The 17753-nt window shown below is 46.5% G+C and overlaps 1 long non-coding RNA gene across 1 annotated transcript; it reads right to left on the bottom strand.

Annotated features, from left to right (window-relative positions):
• Positions 1-1989: 1989 nt before the first annotated feature.
• Positions 1990-17742, bottom strand: LOC116561836. The gene is made up of 3 exons (XR_004273627.1): positions 17638-17742; positions 3293-3364; positions 1990-2514 (listed from the first exon to the last, which is right to left on the bottom strand). It is a non-coding gene; the product is annotated as an uncharacterized LOC116561836 (long non-coding RNA).
• Positions 17743-17753: the final 11 nt, after the last annotated feature.

Genomic DNA, 17753 nt, shown 5'->3' with positions numbered 1-17753 from the left:
GTAAGGAGGGTTGTCTAAGATACTGGCCAGAGCATATTGTGTCTCTAATTTTTCAAAACTCTGTTTGCCAAAAAGATTCTTCCCATCCAGCATGTAAAGTTCCAAGTGGTACTGTGGATAACTATACTAGGTATGGATATCCTTATCCTAAAGATACTCCCATTAGATATAGGGAAGGCAACCTAATAAGGCGTGGACTAAATCTAGCTGAAACCCTCATAAACTGCTACATAAAACCATCCCTTCAGGGGACAGGGCTTTACTTTCCCTATGGCTCCTGGCTACACTTAATCCTCCCCAGGCACCAGAGAGGAACATGCACTATGGTGGCAGTGGTCCCCAGTGTGTTATTTTTAAACCCTACTAACATGGTAGCATTGTCAGGTAACATCCCTAATTTGGCCTCTTTTCTGGAAAGTGCATTCTCTTGCACATTCCTGAACAGAAGATCACTTATTTCTATGCCATCATATGGAGATTTAACTAAAAGAAAAAACTAAAAAGGACATGCACGTGACAATGCTGTATTAGAAAAACCAGCAATAGGACATGCAATAACCAAAGGCCTATCTTGGTTTGGTGGTATTCCCCTTCTTAAGAAAATCAGTATTTAATCTTTCTATCACAATGCAACAAGGGTGGAAGGCAATGTAGCAACCGTAAAAGCACAACAACAATCCAGCAATTCGCTAGCCTCAGTCATGCAAAATAGACAAACTGTGTCCTCACAGCTGAAGTAGGGGGCGCCTGTGCCCTCTTAATAAAAACATGCTGTTTCTGGATCAACACTTACAGTCAGGTACAGAAAGATTTACAAGTGCTTAAAAACCAAATTAAAGTCATTAACAAATTAAGAGAAAATGCAAACTCTAGTCCCAGTTGGCTACAATCCCTTTTAATAAATTCCAGTCTTGGTTTTGGACCTGGTTAGTTCCCCTACTAAAATCTCTTTTCCCTCTATGCTTTATGTTAACATTTGGGGCTTGCACACACCATCCTATAACCCAAATTGTCTCTTCTCCCTAGAGGCTAGCAAGCACCAAATAGTAATCCAAATAAAAACACACATGGATGTGCCTTTCTTCCAGAATCCTCAAACCAACCCCAGGAGGAATCCTAGCTGCTCTTCCCTACACAATGCCACTTTGTAGCAGGAAGTAGCCAAAAAAAAAAAAAAAAGCATTGCCCAATCTCCCTAACAGCAGTTAGGGTCTCTACTCCAGAGGGGAGTCTTAGTCCTTGGAAAGTCCCCAGCCCATGGGTCAGTGCCTCATCCTTACATAAAATAAAAGCAGCCTGGGGTGTGGGGAAACCAAGCTGTAGGCATGAATAAGGGAACTAGCACAGGGTGCTGCGTCAAGAGACATGCCCCTGGCTACACAGATGGAAAAACCTCCATTTCAATAAAAAACTTGCACAAACCTCCAGCTCACTCAAATAAGGGAACAAGGCCTGGCATAAAAATGCCTTTGTCCTTTGTATAGACAGTGGGATCCCAGGAAAAAGCTTCTTCTCATTTTGTGGGCGTGGGCACAGTGGGCTGTGGTGGGTTTGGGTAGGCAATCTCCTTTCCGTTTTTGAACTGTAAGTTCGACCCCTATGAATCATCACTTCAGCCTCTTGTTGGTCCCAGGCCAAGCTTTCACTTCAGCTCTTAATGGGTCCTGGGCCAAACTAAGGAGCCTCTATGAATCATCAGCTCTTAATTGGCTCTGGGCCAAAGTTTCAGGCCAAGCTTGCTTGCTTGCTTTTTTTATTTTTTATTTATTTATTTATTTATTTTTTTGAGACAGTCTGGAGTGCAGTGGTGCGATCTTGGCTCACCACAATGTCCACCTCCCGGGTTCAAGCGATTCTCCTGCCTCAGCCTACTGAGCAGCTGGGAATACAGGTGGATGCCACCACACCCGGGTAGTTTTTTAATTTTAGTAGAGAAAGGGTTTCACCGTGTTAGCCAGGATGGTCTCGATCTCCTGACCTTGTGATCTGCCCACCTCAGCCTCCCAAAGTGCTAGGATTACAGGCATGAGCCACTGCACCTGGCCTTGGGCCAAGCTTTCTAATTGGTCCTGGGCCAAGCTAAGTCACATGTTCACAAAGACAGCCTGCAGACTAAGCACAATTCTTCCCCTTTCCAGTTCATAAAGAACCCAGAACGAGACTCATAGTGTCCACCCCATTTGGGACCCCCCTCTACTGGGAGACAGCTTCCTTCTTTTGCTTATTAAACTTTGTGTCTGTGCTCCTTAATCTTCTTAGAGGTAAAAAAAAAAAAAAAAACTCCAATTACTATCTCAAACAACAAAAACTATTACATCTTGGTGCACTGCTTAATAACTGGTCACAGCAGGAGCCAGGGAAAGGCAGTCTCCAAAACAGATAGAAAACACCTGAAGCTGATGATCAGCAGCTTCCTAATAAGATCAGGAGTTTGGTGAGTGGGCTCAAGCATGGCACCAAGAGGCACAACGGTGGGGTTTAACTGGTGTTTGACTTTCCTCTAGAAACACTCAACTGATAAGGGAAAAATGCCTCAAGTGAGCATGTGTACAACTTCAGTAAACAGTAGTAATGCAACATAGACAAACTCTCAATGTTCTTACAGCTGAAGTAGGGGGTGCACACAGCCTCTCCCAAGTTCTGGGGGGACACCACACAAGCAGACAGCCGGCTCCAAGGGAAGAATCAAGGGAGAAGAAACACAGAACCCCATAAAATCCCAAATCAAGGGTCAGACGGGACACTTATCTCTCAAGTTGCCTGCCTGGTCCTCTTCCAAGTGTACTTTACTTCCTTTCATTCTTGCTCTAAAGCTTTGTAATAAACTCTCTCTCTTTCTCTAAATCTGGCCTTGGTCTCTCCCTCTGCCTTAAAACTACTTCTGCCCCTCAGCCGAATTCTTTCCTCCAAGGAGGCAAGGATAAAGTTGCTGCAGACCCGTATAAATTTGCCACTGGTAACAGCCCTGTTGGTGTCCTGTCCTGACAAACTTGACAGGATCCACAGGCAGGGACCTCCCAATAAGAGAAGTGCACAGCTGAGCAGATGTGTCATTAACCACCTGCATCTTGTGCAGTCAGGATAAACACCTCCATGAAATATGGAAAAGTCAGAATGTTTACAGCTTTGCTCTTGCCTAACAGAGTGATAGCTCAGGCACTGACGTTGCCTGACTGCTCTCTACACTTTCCTCTTACCATTCCATTTGAGTTGCTAAACCGTGAAAGTTAGTCATTTTCTTCTTGTAAGATAATTGCTTAATTTACAAAAAAAAAAAAAAAAAAAGCATTACCTTTGTTGAAATTCAGACTCAAGTCTCTAAATACAGGATTTTCTTTCTTTAAAGCCCCTGGAAAATTGAGACCTAGAAAGAAAAAGTAGAATGAACTTCCAACTGCTTACTTCAAAGGAAAATCAGACTCTTACACAGTCCCAGGAGATGGATGTGAAACATTTGTACGACTCAGAATTGCCTACAGTGGGGTGGGGTGGGGGGAATGGGGGAAGCACTCAGGTAACAGCACAAAGAGGATGAATTTAATGCGGAGAAGACAGGAAGGAGAGAGGAGGGGAAAGCCATGAATATATTTTTAAAGTTAAAAATGGATGGTAAAAAAATGCAACCACTTAAAATATTGTTTTACTTCGGAGACAAAAAGAGATACAATAAAGATGGGGTGAGGGAAGAAAAGATGACGAAAGGAGAGGACCAGGCATGAGATGAGGAAGAGGAGAGAGCGGAGGAGGCTGTTTGCTTGCTGCGGAATGGCAGCGGCACTTCCCAGACTCGTTTTTCTCAAATGTAAAACTAACCAGCCTTATGCCACAGGTGTAAAGATAACACCACAGAGCTAAAAGGGCAGACCATAAACTTTCCATGAATGAGAGCTACTAACATTTAAATCTGAAAAACAATTTGGATACTTAGCCAAGTCTCCAACGAACAAAGTCACAGGGAAGCAGGAGAACACATTCATAACACACAGAAAAACCTTTTCTTTTGAGACAGGGTCTCTCATTCCATCTCCCAGGCTGGGGTGCAGAGGTGTAATCAAGGCTCATTACAACCTAAATGTCCTGGGTTCAAACGATCCTCCTGTCTCAGCCCCTCTGAGTAGCTGGGACCACAGGTGTGCACTGCCACGCCCAGCTGATTTTTGTATTTTTTGTATTGATCGGGTCTCACTATATTGCCCAGGCTGTGAGGAGGGTGAAAATCACCTGCTGACCATTGAACAGGCCCCAGGGACAAAACTTCTTATCTGAGCAATTTAGAAGGGAGCAAAGGTCACCTGGTGACAATCAAACAGTTCATCCGGAGGCAAAACTCCTTATCTGGGGAATCTGGAGTAATCAAACTTCCCTAGTATCTAAAGACAGCATCTGATTCCAATAACAAAAGCTAAAAAGAAATCATCTAGGCAGTTAGTGAAGGTAAGAGTCCTCAATAAGGCTTCCCTTTGAACAAAAAGCAGCCCCAAATTATTTCTCTTCTAACAAAGAGCAGCCTGTAAAATCCAGTTGCAGACATAGCTAAGCCAGCTGGAAGCCTGCATAGGTAAATGCCGGCAGCTGTGCCAATAGAAAAGGGATACCTGGAAGCCAGGTATATTCAACATGGAGGTTCCCCTTCCCTTTTCTTTGTCGCCACATGTGCAGTAAAAAAGCAGGCACTGTGGTGCCAGCCAGGTAGAGACACTATTTGCATAAACAGATTTGCATAAGAGGGTGAGTTGGCCAGCTTCTTCTGGTGCTGTGTAAATGGCATACCTGGTCCAACCAATCCTCTGTGCCCAGTGTAGATCAGACACCACCTCCTCAAGCTCATCTATAAAATCAACTGCATCTTAATGCTGAGGGAGAAATTCTCTCAGAACCCACCTCCCTCTGCACAAGGGAACTTTTCTTTTTTGCCTGTTACACTTCCACTCTTAAACTTAATCCTTTTGTGTCCATGTCCTCAATTTCCTTGGAGTGAGGCAACAAACCTTGGGTATTACCCCAGACAAATGACACAGCTTCACTTCCAGGTTTCTTTCAACTTTTATAAGTAAATAGAATTTCTTTTTTTTTTTTTTTTTGAGATGAAGTCTTGCTCTGTCGCCCAGGCTGGAGTGCAATGACATGATCTCAGCTCACTGCAATCTCCACCTCCCGGGTTCAAGTGATTGCCCTGCCTCAGCCTCCCAAGTAGCTGGAATTACAGGCACCTGCCACCATGCTCAGCTAATTTTTTATATTTTTAGTAGAGACAGGGTGTCACCATGTTAGCCAGGATGGTCTCAATCTCCTGACCTTGTGATCCACTTGCCTCAGCTTCCTAAAGTGCTGTGATTACAGGCACGAGCCACCATGCCCAGCCACGTTTAGAAATAAAATTTCTAAACATCTCTGGAATGCCATGCTGAAACATTTTACAACCCTAAGCTCCAGGCTAAAGGTCCATAAATTCTCCTAAGGAAAATCTACCAATGTACACTGAGTCTTCTCTCTGAGGTGCCCACTGCACGCTTTTGCAGTATTCTTCCTTTCTAATAAACTTTCCTTTTTTTTTTTTTTTTTTTTGAGACGGAGTCTCACTCTGTCACCCAGGCTGCAGTTAAGTGGCGTGATCTTGGCTCACTGCCACCTCCACCTCCTGGGTTCAAGGATTCTCCTGCCTCAGCCTCCCAAGTAGCTGGGATTATAGGTGCCCACCCCCATGCCCAGCTAATTTTTGTATTTTAGTAGAGAAGGGATTTCACCATGTTGGCCAGGCTGGTCTTGAAATCCTGATCTCAGGTGATCTTCCTGCCTCGGCCTCCCAAAGTGCTAGGATTACAGGTGTGAGCCGCCACACCCGATGGCCTATTCAGGATTATTGAGATAGGGGAAGAGAGACCCTAGGATGGAAATGGGCTTCATTCCAAATATACCAGACATATGTGAGGATTGAGGACCAAGGAGGGGGTTGGCAGATGCAAAAGTGCTGAGGAATAATTGAGTCTGGGGGCTTTGGGGGGCTCTGGCTGAAACAGCCTCACAGGATTCCTGCTGAAGGCAAGCCAGGAGGTCAGACGCCAAGAGCAGAATGCAGAATATTGATAAGATATTGAGGGTAGGCCGGGCGCGGTGGCTCAAGCCTGTAATCCCAGCACTGTGGGAGGCCGAGGCGGGTGGATCACGAGGTCAACAGATCGAGACCATCCTGGTCAACATGGTGAAACCCCGTCTCTACTAAAAATACAAAAAATTAGCTGGGCATGGTGGCGTGTGCCTGTAATCCCAGCGACTCAGGAGGCTGGGGCAGGAGAATTGCCTGAACCCGGGAGGCGGAGGTTGCGGTGAGCCGAGATTGCGCCATTGCACTCCAGCCTGGGTAACAAGAGCGAAACTCTGTCTCAAAAAAAAAAAAAAAAAGATATTGAGGGTGACCAGGCATTGGTGCCAGGGGATTCCCAATAAGCTGCCTTGGCACTGTTATTTGCTAAACCTGTTTTTACAAGAAAGTCCACACATGGGCCTCAGAGAAGCATCAGAAGCTGACTATAGTTTGGCCAAGAAAGGAGTCATTGTCAATCAACATTCAACACACCACGATGACAGAAGTGACAGAAGGCAGCCAAGGAGATGCCACTGCATGAGTTCTCATCTGTGAAGTGTACAGAACGGGCGGCCCATGGGACAGAAGGCATATTAGTGGTTGCCTGTGGCAACTACCAATGAGTACTCGGTCTCCTTTTGCAAGGATGAAAATGTCCTAAAATTGACTGGCGGTGGCTGCACATTGTGAATCAACAGTTGAAAGAGAAGCTGCAGCACATTACAATGTTAAAGGGTTGATTGAGGACTCAGCTGTTCATGAGCTGGGCAGTGCCAGACACCAGCAGTTGGGAAGACCCTGTTGACATCTGAGGGGAGATGCACTTGGTAGGGAGCGGGAGAAGGAGGACAGTGGAGAGGCCCTCCCGGAAGACAAGGGAGACAGGGGGCTCGGTGAGGGTGGGACAGCCCCTGTTGAAGGTCAGTCCGCAGCTTTGGTGGTAAAGCCTCACCTCTGCTTCAGTGTTTTCACTGGGCTTCCACTTACTGGCAGGATTATAGTGCCAAAGCTACCCCAGCAGAACAGCCTCCCAATTTAAATGTTTTTAAACAACACTAAAAGCCACTGAACTGTACAATTTAAGTGAATTGTATGACATGAGAATTATGTCTCAATAAAGCTTGAGTTTTTGTTGTTTATTCATTTATTTATTTTGAGATGGAGTCTCACTCTGTTGCCCAGGCTGGAGTGCAGTGGCACAATCTCAGTGTATTGCAACCTCTGCCTCCAGGGTTCAAACAATTGTTTTGCCTCAGCCTCCTGAGTAGCTGGAACTACAGGTGTGTGCCACCAGGCCTGGCTAATTTTTGTATTTTTAGTAGAGACAGGGTTTCGCCATGTTGGCCAGCTGGTCTCAAACTCCTGACCTCATGATCTGCCTGCCTCGGCCTCCCAAAGTGCTGGGATTACAGGCATGAGCCGCTGTGCCTGGCCTTGTTTACTTTTTAGAGACAAGATCTATGCTGCCCAGGCTGGCCTCAAACCCCCAAGGTCAAGCGGTCCTCCTGCCTCAGCCTCCTGAGTAGTTGGGACTACAGATGTGTGTTCCCATACCTAGATAAAGCTATTTTTAGGAAGTGCTTCTTCCTAAATATTTTTCTTTTTCTTCTTCTTTTTTAATTGAGACATTGTCTTGCTCTGTCTCCCAAGCTGGAGTGCAGTGATGTGATCTCTGCTCACTGCAACCTCTGCCTCCTGAGTTCAAGCCATTCTTCTGCCTCAGCCTCCCAAGTAGCTGGGATTACAGGCACGTGCCATCATGCCAGCTAATTTTTTTATTTCTAGTAGAGACTTTTGTATCTTTAGTAGAGACGGGTGGAGGCCAGGGCCGCTGCTCAACACCCTTCGAGTCCAGGATGCCTCACCAGCCTTAGGTTACCTGAGGTTAATGAGCCAGCTGTTATTACCTGCATGCTGGTCCCCAGGAGATCATCACAATCTCATGAGACTCTCATGTTAACCAGCCTTCACCCTTCCTCATGGTTCTACTGCATTTCTGTGTCTCTAGGTCATGTTTGGCTTTGCCTGTGTTTAACTTTACATAAACTGAATCATTTAATCCAGTCCTCTTGTCACTGCAGCTCTTCAGCTATTTCTAACCTTTTTAGCCAATTCGTCCTGTTTCTAATGTTAGTTATCCTGATTTTCATTTCTGGGAGTTTCACTTTTTGAAGGGAAACAGAGCATAAAAGTTCAGAAAATTTGCAGCCTATGAGATAGAAAAGAAAAACCCATCTTCTGTGGAGAAATTCAAGCCAGCTGCAGAAATTTGCAAACGTAATGAGGAGCTACTTTTTTTTTTTCTTGAGATGGAGTCTCCCTCTGCCGCCCAGGCTGGAGTGCAGTGGCATCATCTCGGCTTACTGCAGTCTCTGCCTCCTGGGTTTAAGCGATTCTCCTGGTGCAGCCTCCTGAGTAGCTGGAAATACAGGCACCCACCTCCACATCTGGCTAATTTTTGTATTTTTAGTAGAGACGGGGTTTCACCATGTTGGCCAGGCTGGTCTCAAAGTCCTGATCTCAAGTGATCTGCCCACTTCGGCCTCCCAAAGTGCTGGGATTACATGCGTGAGCAAGGAGCCAAATGTTAATCGCCAAGACAAGGAGAAAATGTGTCCAGGGCATGAAGGAGGTATTGAGTGATTGGTTATTGCTTGTATACGATTTTGTAGGAATTGAAAGATTAATTGGAAAAACACAGGGTCCAAATAAGAGAAGGACAAAGATAGTATCAGAGGACTAAGTATTGGAAGAACCATGACTTCCAGTTAGAGAGTATCCAGCCAGGTCCAGAACAACCATTTGCCTGATTAGTGAGCTTTTGGGCTCTGTCTTTTAATTTATTGATGGCATTATATACAAGAGCAGACTGGTTTACATAAAAACAACATTCTTCATTTAGAAATAGGCAAAGATCTTTTTCAGCAGTCAGTAAATTAAGACCTTTGAGGTTTTGGAGGACAATTGCAGCTAGGGAATTTACTGGACCTTGAAGGAGGAATGACTCAGTTGATTCTGCAATGCTAGCAGAGAAATCATTAGAGAGGCTACAGAAGGTGCCCGCTGAGGTGGTAAGGCCTGTGCCGAGTGCAGCAGTAATTCCTAACCCTACAAGTACGGGGATCAATGGAATGACCTGCTTGTGTCATGTCGGGACCACAAGGGGAACAGGGAGACTATTGTCCCCATTGGCAATCTGAATTTTAGGAGTAAGGAAAACTAGGGTACAAGTGCTTGTCCAGTTGGTAGGAAGGCAGATATAAGAACCACAGAGGAAAAAAAGGTCCTTGGCTTAGAATGGGAAGTGTAAACTGAAAAGGTGAGGGAGTATTCTGAGGTGCTGGAGCTTTGGACCCAAATGCCAAGGGAACCAGCAAGGGCTGCGGCTGTTAAAGGTTGTAGTGGGCTCGGTGGGGGGAAAGCTTTTGTTTTCATGGTGTGTGAGTAAGCGTGGGGTATCTATAAGTAACCACGGACTTTCATTAACAAGATTGGGTATGAGCAGAGAACTGAGCCAGATGAAGAGTGAAATATCAGCTGTGATTGCCTGGAGGAAAAGTGTAAACCGGCAACTTAAACAGAAGCAGGGCATGTAAAAGTAAACGAGCACAGTGAATTTGAGCACAGTGAGACAGAAAATAATGGAAACAGAGGCTTTTTGAGATGTGGTTTAAGTAGTAGGAGGCGACTGCATAAAGCTGGAGAAGGCGAGGGGCTGAAAATAAAGTAAATTTACTTTACATGTTTGGTGTAAAGAGAACACTTTGGAGGTTGTGAGAGCTATAGAGGGTAAGTGGGGCATAGCCTGTGATTCTGAGGAATTCTAAGAGTATCAGGGCAGCAGCTGCTGCCTCGCACGGTCATGAGGGCCAGCCCAGGACTGTGAGGTTAAATTGTTTGGATAAAAAGACTACAGGCTGTGGGCCTGGCTCCTGTGTAAGAATTCGATGGCACAGCCTTTGATTTCTGCTGTGTAGCCACAGAGGGTTGAGAGGAGTTGGAGAGCACTAGGGTAGGGACTGTCTCTAAGGCCTTTTTTAGTGACTGAAAGAAGAATGGGGGAAATTTTTTTGGTTTATGGGGTTAGCTAACTTTCCTTTTGTAGGTGTATAAAGTGGTTTGGTTACAGGGGCAAAAACCTGGTATCCAGAGGCAAAAGTATCCCACAACGCCTAGGAAGGAGAGGAGCTGTTGTTTAGTGGATGGGGTTGGGGTTTGGGAAAGTAACTAGATACGGTTGGCAGGGAGAGCTCATGTTTGCTGGCGAAAGATTGTAACAGATGGGGAAGAAATTTGGGCTTTAGAAAAAGCATTTTTGAGGTCAAGAACAGAACAGTGAGTTGTGGAAGGGGGTATGGAAGACAGGGTGTAGGGGTTTGGTACAGCCAGGTGGTTGCGAGGTACAATCCGATTGATGAGGTGGAGGTCTTGGACTAGCCTATAGAATTTGTCCGGTGTTTTGGACAGCTAGGATAGGGGAAGAAAGTTGGGCTTTGGAGGGGGATACACAATACCCCTTTGAGTATAGATGCTGAAGAAGCAGGAGAGTGAATTAAAAGGCTATGTTGCAACAGACGGGTGATAACAGGCTTTATGCCTTTTAATGCCTGTTGTCAAATGGGGTACTGGCGCTGGGCAGGTAAGGGTGGTTAGGTTCTATGGGGATGGTGAGGGGTGAGTGACTTGTAGCAACGGATGAGGAGGCGGTGTTTTACACCCTAGGTTAAGGTTGGGGAAGATAGGGAAGCTATTGACGGAGGCGCAGGTTTGGGAAGAGGGAGGCAATGAGGTGTGGCTGTAGCCCAGGAACAGTCAAGGAGGCAGACCATTTTTCTAGGATATCCCGGCCTAACAGGGGAACTGGACAAGTGGGGATGATTAGGAAAGAATGTGGAAAGGAGTACTGGCCTAATTGATACCAGATTTGGGGAGTTTGAGAGGCCTGGAGGCCTTGCTGTCAATTCCCACAACAGTTATGGAGGCCAAGGAGACAGGTCCTTGAAAAGAAGGCAGTGTGGGGTAGGTGCCTCCGTGCTGATTAAGAAGGGGATGGACGCCGGGCGCGGTGGCTCAAGCCTGTAATCCCAGCACTTTGGGAGGCCGAGGCGGGTGGATCACAAGGTCAAGAGATCGAGACCATCCTGGTCTACATGGTGAAACCCCGTCTCTACTAAAACTACAAAAAAATTAGCTGGGCATGGTGGCGCGTGTCTGTAGTCCCAGCTACTCAGGAGGCTGAGGCAGGAGAATTGCCTGAACTCAGGAGGCGGAGGTTGCGGTGAGCCGAGATCGTGCCATTGCACTCCAGCCTGGGTAACAAGAGCGAAACTCCGTCTCAAAAAAAAAAAAAAAAAAAAAAAGAAGGGGATGGACTTGCCCTCCTCTCTAAGAGTTACCTGAAGTTCAGCATCCGTGATGGTCCAGGGGGTTTCTGAGATGCTCGGGCAGAGTTAGTCTTTAGCTGCCAAGCCAAGGATTGGAGCTCCAGGAGCTCTGGGAGTCAGTCGACTTTCTGTGGGGGCCCTGCACAGATGGGGCAGTGCTCAGGAGGAGTCCCCGGCTGCGGGCATTCCTTGGCCCAGTGGCCAGGTTTCCAACACGTGAAGCAAGGTCCGGGGTGTCGGCTGGATGCGCTGCAGTCTGGGTGCTCTGAAGTCTCTGTGAGCCGGTGGTGTGGCTGGGGTTTGTTTTACGGAGGAGGCAGCATCTGCAGTTCTGAGATGTGCTGCCCCCGGGCAGATTTTTCCGTTATTGAACACCTTGGAGGTGAGGTTGCTTAATTCCTGTGGTGGGGTTTGAGGACCAGATTCAAATTTCTGTACCTTTTTGTAATGTTGGGGTTGATCGGGTGATAAAATGCATATTAAGCGTTCTTCAGGGGTAACAGTAGAAGTAAGGATGATATTTAAGTCATTCCAGGTGAGATTATAGGGCTGGGTAAAGTATTGGAGGCCCTGATGAAAAGGAGCCTAACCGGTGGCCAATTTGGGAAAGGTCAGATAAAGGGAAGGAACGTGCACCCTAACCATGCCTTTGGCTCCAGCCACCTCTGGAAGGCGGAATTGTTGGGCAGATGCCGAGGAGTTAGCTGCAGGACTAACGGTAAGCCAGGCCGCGTATGAGGTGGGAGGTGACAGAAGGGGCATGAGGAGGCGGGTTGTGGGCAGAGGAAGAGGAGGAAGGCTCTGGGGGTGGGGTTACGTCCTGGATTAGGGCCTGGTTCAGACAGGCAGGGAGAAGAAAGGTCAGAAGGGTTGATGGACAAGGGGGATTCTGGGTTACTGGCAGAGGAAGGAGGGGCAGACAGAAGGGAAGAGAAGAAGTAGGGATTAGGGAGGGATTGGTGTGTAAAAAATTGCCAAGATGTAGGAAATTTCAGACCATTTGCCCATGTTGTGACAAAAATTGTCTAAATCTTGTAAAATAGAGATGTCAAAGGTGCCATTTTTTGGCCAATTGGAGCCATTGTCTAACTTGTATTGTGGCCATAGAGTGTTACAGAAGATGAGACATTTGGGTTTTAGGTCAGGAGACAGTTGACGAGGCTTGAGGTTCTTTAGAACACAGGCCAGCAGAAAGGAGGGAGGGATAGAGGACAAGATTGCCCATGGTTCTGCAAAGGCAGCAGGGACAAGGAAAATGGGCATGCAACCCAGCTGCTCAACAGGTGTCTCTAGTTGAGCCTGGGTTGAACCTCCTTGTTGGTGAGCAGCCAAAGAGAGCATCCTCTACATTAGCCTGCCACCAATATCAGCCATGAGCCTGATGGGCGAGTGGCTAGGGTGAATGTGGGCCCAGGGAATTTTGGGCGTTAGCTGTCTCTTGGTCGCCAGCAATAAAGGACTTGTAACTCAAACCTCAGAGTGTGGTGCATTTCTTTACTTGCTCGGATATAACAGGTATAAGGTGACCAGACCAGTACCAAGCACCAACAGGAGAGCTGCTGCCAGCTGGGCCAGCTTCACTCAGGTTCCCTTAGTGGTTACCAGATGTCAATTGAGAAAAATGATGAGACCGGTCTCAGTCATTTTAGGAAGCTTATTTGTCAAAGGTGAGGACTTGTGCTTGGGAGACAGGTCTATGCCTTCCTCCAAAGATGATTTTGACGCCTTCAAATTCAAAGGGCAGAGTGGGATATTGAAAAGTACACAATTTTCAAGAGGCAGGTAGGGAAAAATAGTCATTCATGCCTTTGGCTCAGTGAATCTGCATTATTATTATTATTTTACATAAGATGACACAGACAAATGGGGCAGAGGAATCTGCATTAATAAGTAAGACAACATAGACAAAACAGGGCAGGGAACACTCAGATACGCATTTGCATCTGGTGGTGGGGGTCGGGGGACTGTACCTGCAAACATAAGCTATCAGTTTACATTACCACGGTGAAATTTTAACAGAACCACCTTAGGGAAAAAATCTTGGAGCTCACTACGAATTTCCTTGTGGGCAAAATGGGGGGGGGCATGTAGGTTTTCATCTTGTAGGCATCTTATTCAGGAACCAAAAGGGGAGGCAGGTTTGCCTGACCCAGTTCCCAGCTTAACTTTTCCCTTTGGCTTAATGAGTTTGGGGTTGCAAGATTTATTTTCCTTTCACGGTATGTAAGCCCAGGGTCTAGGGGTGATGGTTGGGGTTCGACCATCTTGTCTCACCACTGCCAGAGACACAGATGTGGTTTCTGTTCCTAAGTTCCTATCAAATGTTTCTCTCTAAGGAACTAGATTTGCCAGCCTCTTTCTTTGGCCTCTCAGCTTCCTCTGACTTTGGGGCAGATATGTATAGGCCTGGCCACTGAGGAACAATCACTAACCATTAGGAAAATGCAAATCAAAACCACAATATTATTTTATACCTACCAGGATGACCATAATACAAGGCTGTGAAAAGAAACTTATCTTGGGTCCCTTCCAGCTAGGAACTGCTCATGGCAAATCTGCCTCCCATTCTAGTCAGTCATCCCTCTGCTCACTGAGATAGATGCATATCTGATTGCCTCCTTTGGAAAGGCTGATCAGAAAGTCAAAAGAATGCAACTGTTCATCCCTCACCTGTCTGTGACCTAGAAGCCCATTTCCTGCTTTGAGTCTTCCTGCCCTTGCTTCAAGTCGTCCTGCCTCTCCAGACTGAACCAATCTGCTTCTTACATGTACTAACTGATGTCTCGTGTCTCCCTAAAATGTATAAAACCGAGCTGTGCCCTGACCACCTTAGGACTTCCTTAGGCTGTCACAGGCACATCCTCAACCCCGGAAAAATAAACTTTCTAAATTAATTGAGGCCTGTCTCAGATTTCTGGGGTTCACAAGGTACATAAATAACAAGTATGGGCAAGAATGTGGAAAAATTGAAACCCTCACACATTGCTGGTGAGAATGTAAAATGATGTAGCTACTCTGGAACACATTTGGCAGTACATAAAAATGTTAAAGTTACCACATGAAAACTTAAGTCAGGCCAGGCGTGGTGGCTCACACCTGTAATCCCAGCACTTTGGGAGGCTGAGGCGGGTGGATCACCAGGTCAGGAGTTCTAGACCAGCCTAGCCAACATGGTGAAACCCCGCCTTTAAAAAACAAAAAAGAAAGAAAGAAAGAAAACTTAAGTCCGCACAAAAGCTTGTACATGAATGTTCATAGCATTCACTACTCATAATAGTCAAAAAATGAACAACCCAAATGTCGATCAACTGTTGGATAATAAAATGTAGTATACCCATATAACGGAATAGTTTTAAAATTTTTTGTTTTGTTTACGTAATGACACATTAATTAGCAATAAAAAATAGCTGCTGATGTCTGCTATATGAACCTTGAGAACATTATGTTAAATGAAAGAACTCAGTTACAAATGACTCTATATTTTGTGTTTTCATCTATATGGAATGTTTAGAATAGGCAAATCTATAGAGGCAGAAAACAGATTAGTGGTTGCCAGGGGCTAAAGGAATGGGAGGGAAGTGGGAAATGACTGTTAATGGGTATAGGGTTTTTTTTGGGGTGATAGCATTCTTCTAAAATTAGATTGTGGTATTGGTTCCACAACACTGAAAAACCACCTCACCTTAGATTGGCAAATTTTATAGTACATGGATTAGATCTCAACCAAAATGTTTAGTACAGATGTATCTGGATAGTGGTGATGGTTGCGTAATATGAACGTACTTAATGCCCTTAAAAATTAAGGCGATATTATAAATAACACAATAAAAAAATGAATTTCAATAAATTATCTGGGAACATTTGAGTCTTATGCCTTAGCTTGGAACAACTCTTCTGTGAATAAAACGCTTGTGATGTGTTAAGCAACTGTGTTTATATCTGAACCATATGACTAACAAAATGATGTAATTTTTTAGAAGTCAATAACCTGACCTTAATAAGGGCTCAGATTTCTCCAGTGTGTACCTTGTGCCAATGAAGTACAGGGGATTTTGCTTCTTCATCCCATCTAACAGATGAGGACACTGAAGTTTATTGAGATAACTTACAGAAGGCACAGATGAACCTGAACACATCTTTATGAGCCCTCAATCACGACGCTTATATTCTGTGCCTCTGCTCTACTCAATTATAAAATGGAAGAGATTAAGATGATCTCTAATACCCTACCAACCTGAAATTCTTATTACATTAAAGCATTTCGTATATAATTGGGAAATATTCTGTATTATGTAATAAGCTTAATCTGCTGGGGCACGGTGGCGCGTGCCTGTAGTCCCAGCTACTCGGGAGGCTGAGGTGGGAGGATCGCTTGAGCCCAGGAGTTCTGGGCTGTAGTGTGCTAGGCCAATGGGGTGTCTGCACTAAGTTCGGCATCAATATGGTGACCTCCAAGGAGCGGGGGACCACCAGGTTGCCTAAGGAGGGGTGAACCGGCCCAGGTCAGAAATGGCACTGGTCAAAACTCCCATGCTGATCAGTAGTGGGATCACACCTATGAACAGCCACTGCACTCCAGCCTGGGCAACATAGCAAGACCTGGTCTCTATTATAAAAAAAAAAACAAAAAACAATCTGGCAGTGAGCTGCACTTGTGATTCTAACATTTAAATTGTGGGTGCATATTATCAAAGCACCTTACGGTGCTGTGCCCCAGAGGAAACCAAACGTAGAACCCATTTTTATCCCCAGGCCAGCAGGCTCTTCAGACTGCAGTTCTCACCATGCCACAGCCCATATGAGAGACACACAGCATCTGCATGATTTTTTGTTGGGGGTGTTGTTGTTTTTGTTTTTGTTTTTTGGAGTTTTTTGAGATGGAGTCTCACTCTGTCACTCAGGCTGAAGTGGCGCAATCTTGGCTCACTGCAACCTCAACCGATTCTCCTGCCTCAGCCTCAGTCTCCTGAGTAGCTGGGATTGCAGGTGCGCCACTATGTCCAGCTAAATTTTTGTATTTTTAGTAGAGACGGTGTTTCACCCTGTTGGCCAGACTGGTCTCTAACTCCTGACCACAGGTGATCCGCCGGCCTCGGGCTCCCAAAGTGCTGGGATTACAAGCGTGAACTACAGCGCTCGGCTGTGATTTGTTTTAAATTTGTCATTCAAAGGACCACCAGGATGGCTAGACAGTAGACAAGAGTTTTACTGTCAATATCAGTTTGCAAGCCAGGGAGAGTCTCTAGCATGAACTCAAAGTGCTCTCTCAGAAGAACAAAGAGGTTAGAGGTTTTATTTTAAAAAGAGAAATGTTAACTTATTCCTCTTTGAGAAAGTTCATTGGCACTAGTAAGGGCATGGGGAGCTCTGACCGGTGAGCGAAGCCACGGGGCAAGATCAGGCCTGGAGGTGCTGCAGGTTGTGCCGAAGCTATGAAATAAAACTGGCTTCAGATCCGGCGCAGCGGCTCCCTCCTGCAATCTCAGCGCTTTGGGAGGCCGAGGCAGGCGGGTTACTTGAGGTCAGGAGTTCGCGGCCAGCCTCGCCAACATGGCGAAACCCTGTCTTACTAAGCACAAAAACATTAGCCGGGCTGGTGCCTGTGGTCCCGGCTACTGTGGAGGCTGAGGCATGAGAGTCGCTTGATTCTCCCGGGAGGTGGAGGCTGCATTGAGCCGAGATCACACCACTGCACTCCAGCCTGGGCGGCAGAGGCTCCGTCTCAAAAAAACAAAGTAATTTTTTCTTTATAAAAAAGACAAAGAAGAAAACCTGGTTTGCAGTTACAAGAGGCAGCTCAGCAGCCGGCCCGCCGGTGCCATTCCTCCAGGACGGCCCGCCCAGTCTCACCGCCCCCGCCGCCCGACTCTGCTGCGGCTGGACACGCAACAACGACACCGTTTTCATGATCCAGTTTCACAAATGACACAGGTGAACCGTGTCCCTAACACGGCACAGACGACCCGACACAGGCACCAGAAAGGAAGAAAGCCAGGCCCAGGACGGCCATTCCGGGCCTCTGAAGAAGCCCCCATCCGTGACGGGGGGCAGCCCGGGCAGCGGCCGGCGGCCTCGGGGCGGGTGCGCTGGGGCAGGGCCCGGCGAGCCCGGGCTTCTCAAGACCACCAGGCCGCCTGGACGCCGGAGAAGAACCCCCACTCGGACACCTACCAGGAGAGCACCAACCGCGACCCACCCGGCCAAAGACGCGCTCGCGCGCGCCTATACCCGCACGACGTCGGGACGCACGGCCCCTCTACGCGCATGACGTCGCACGCACGGCGCCT

The sequence above is a fragment of the Sapajus apella genome, unplaced genomic scaffold (genome assembly GCF_009761245.1).
Source record: "Sapajus apella isolate SASKATOON/1434 unplaced genomic scaffold, GSC_monkey_1.0 scaffold30, whole genome shotgun sequence".
In the NCBI taxonomy this organism is placed as follows: domain Eukaryota; kingdom Metazoa; phylum Chordata; class Mammalia; order Primates; family Cebidae; genus Sapajus; species Sapajus apella.
Note: the sequence above shows the minus strand (reverse complement) of the source record. Positions and strands in the feature narration are given on the sequence as shown.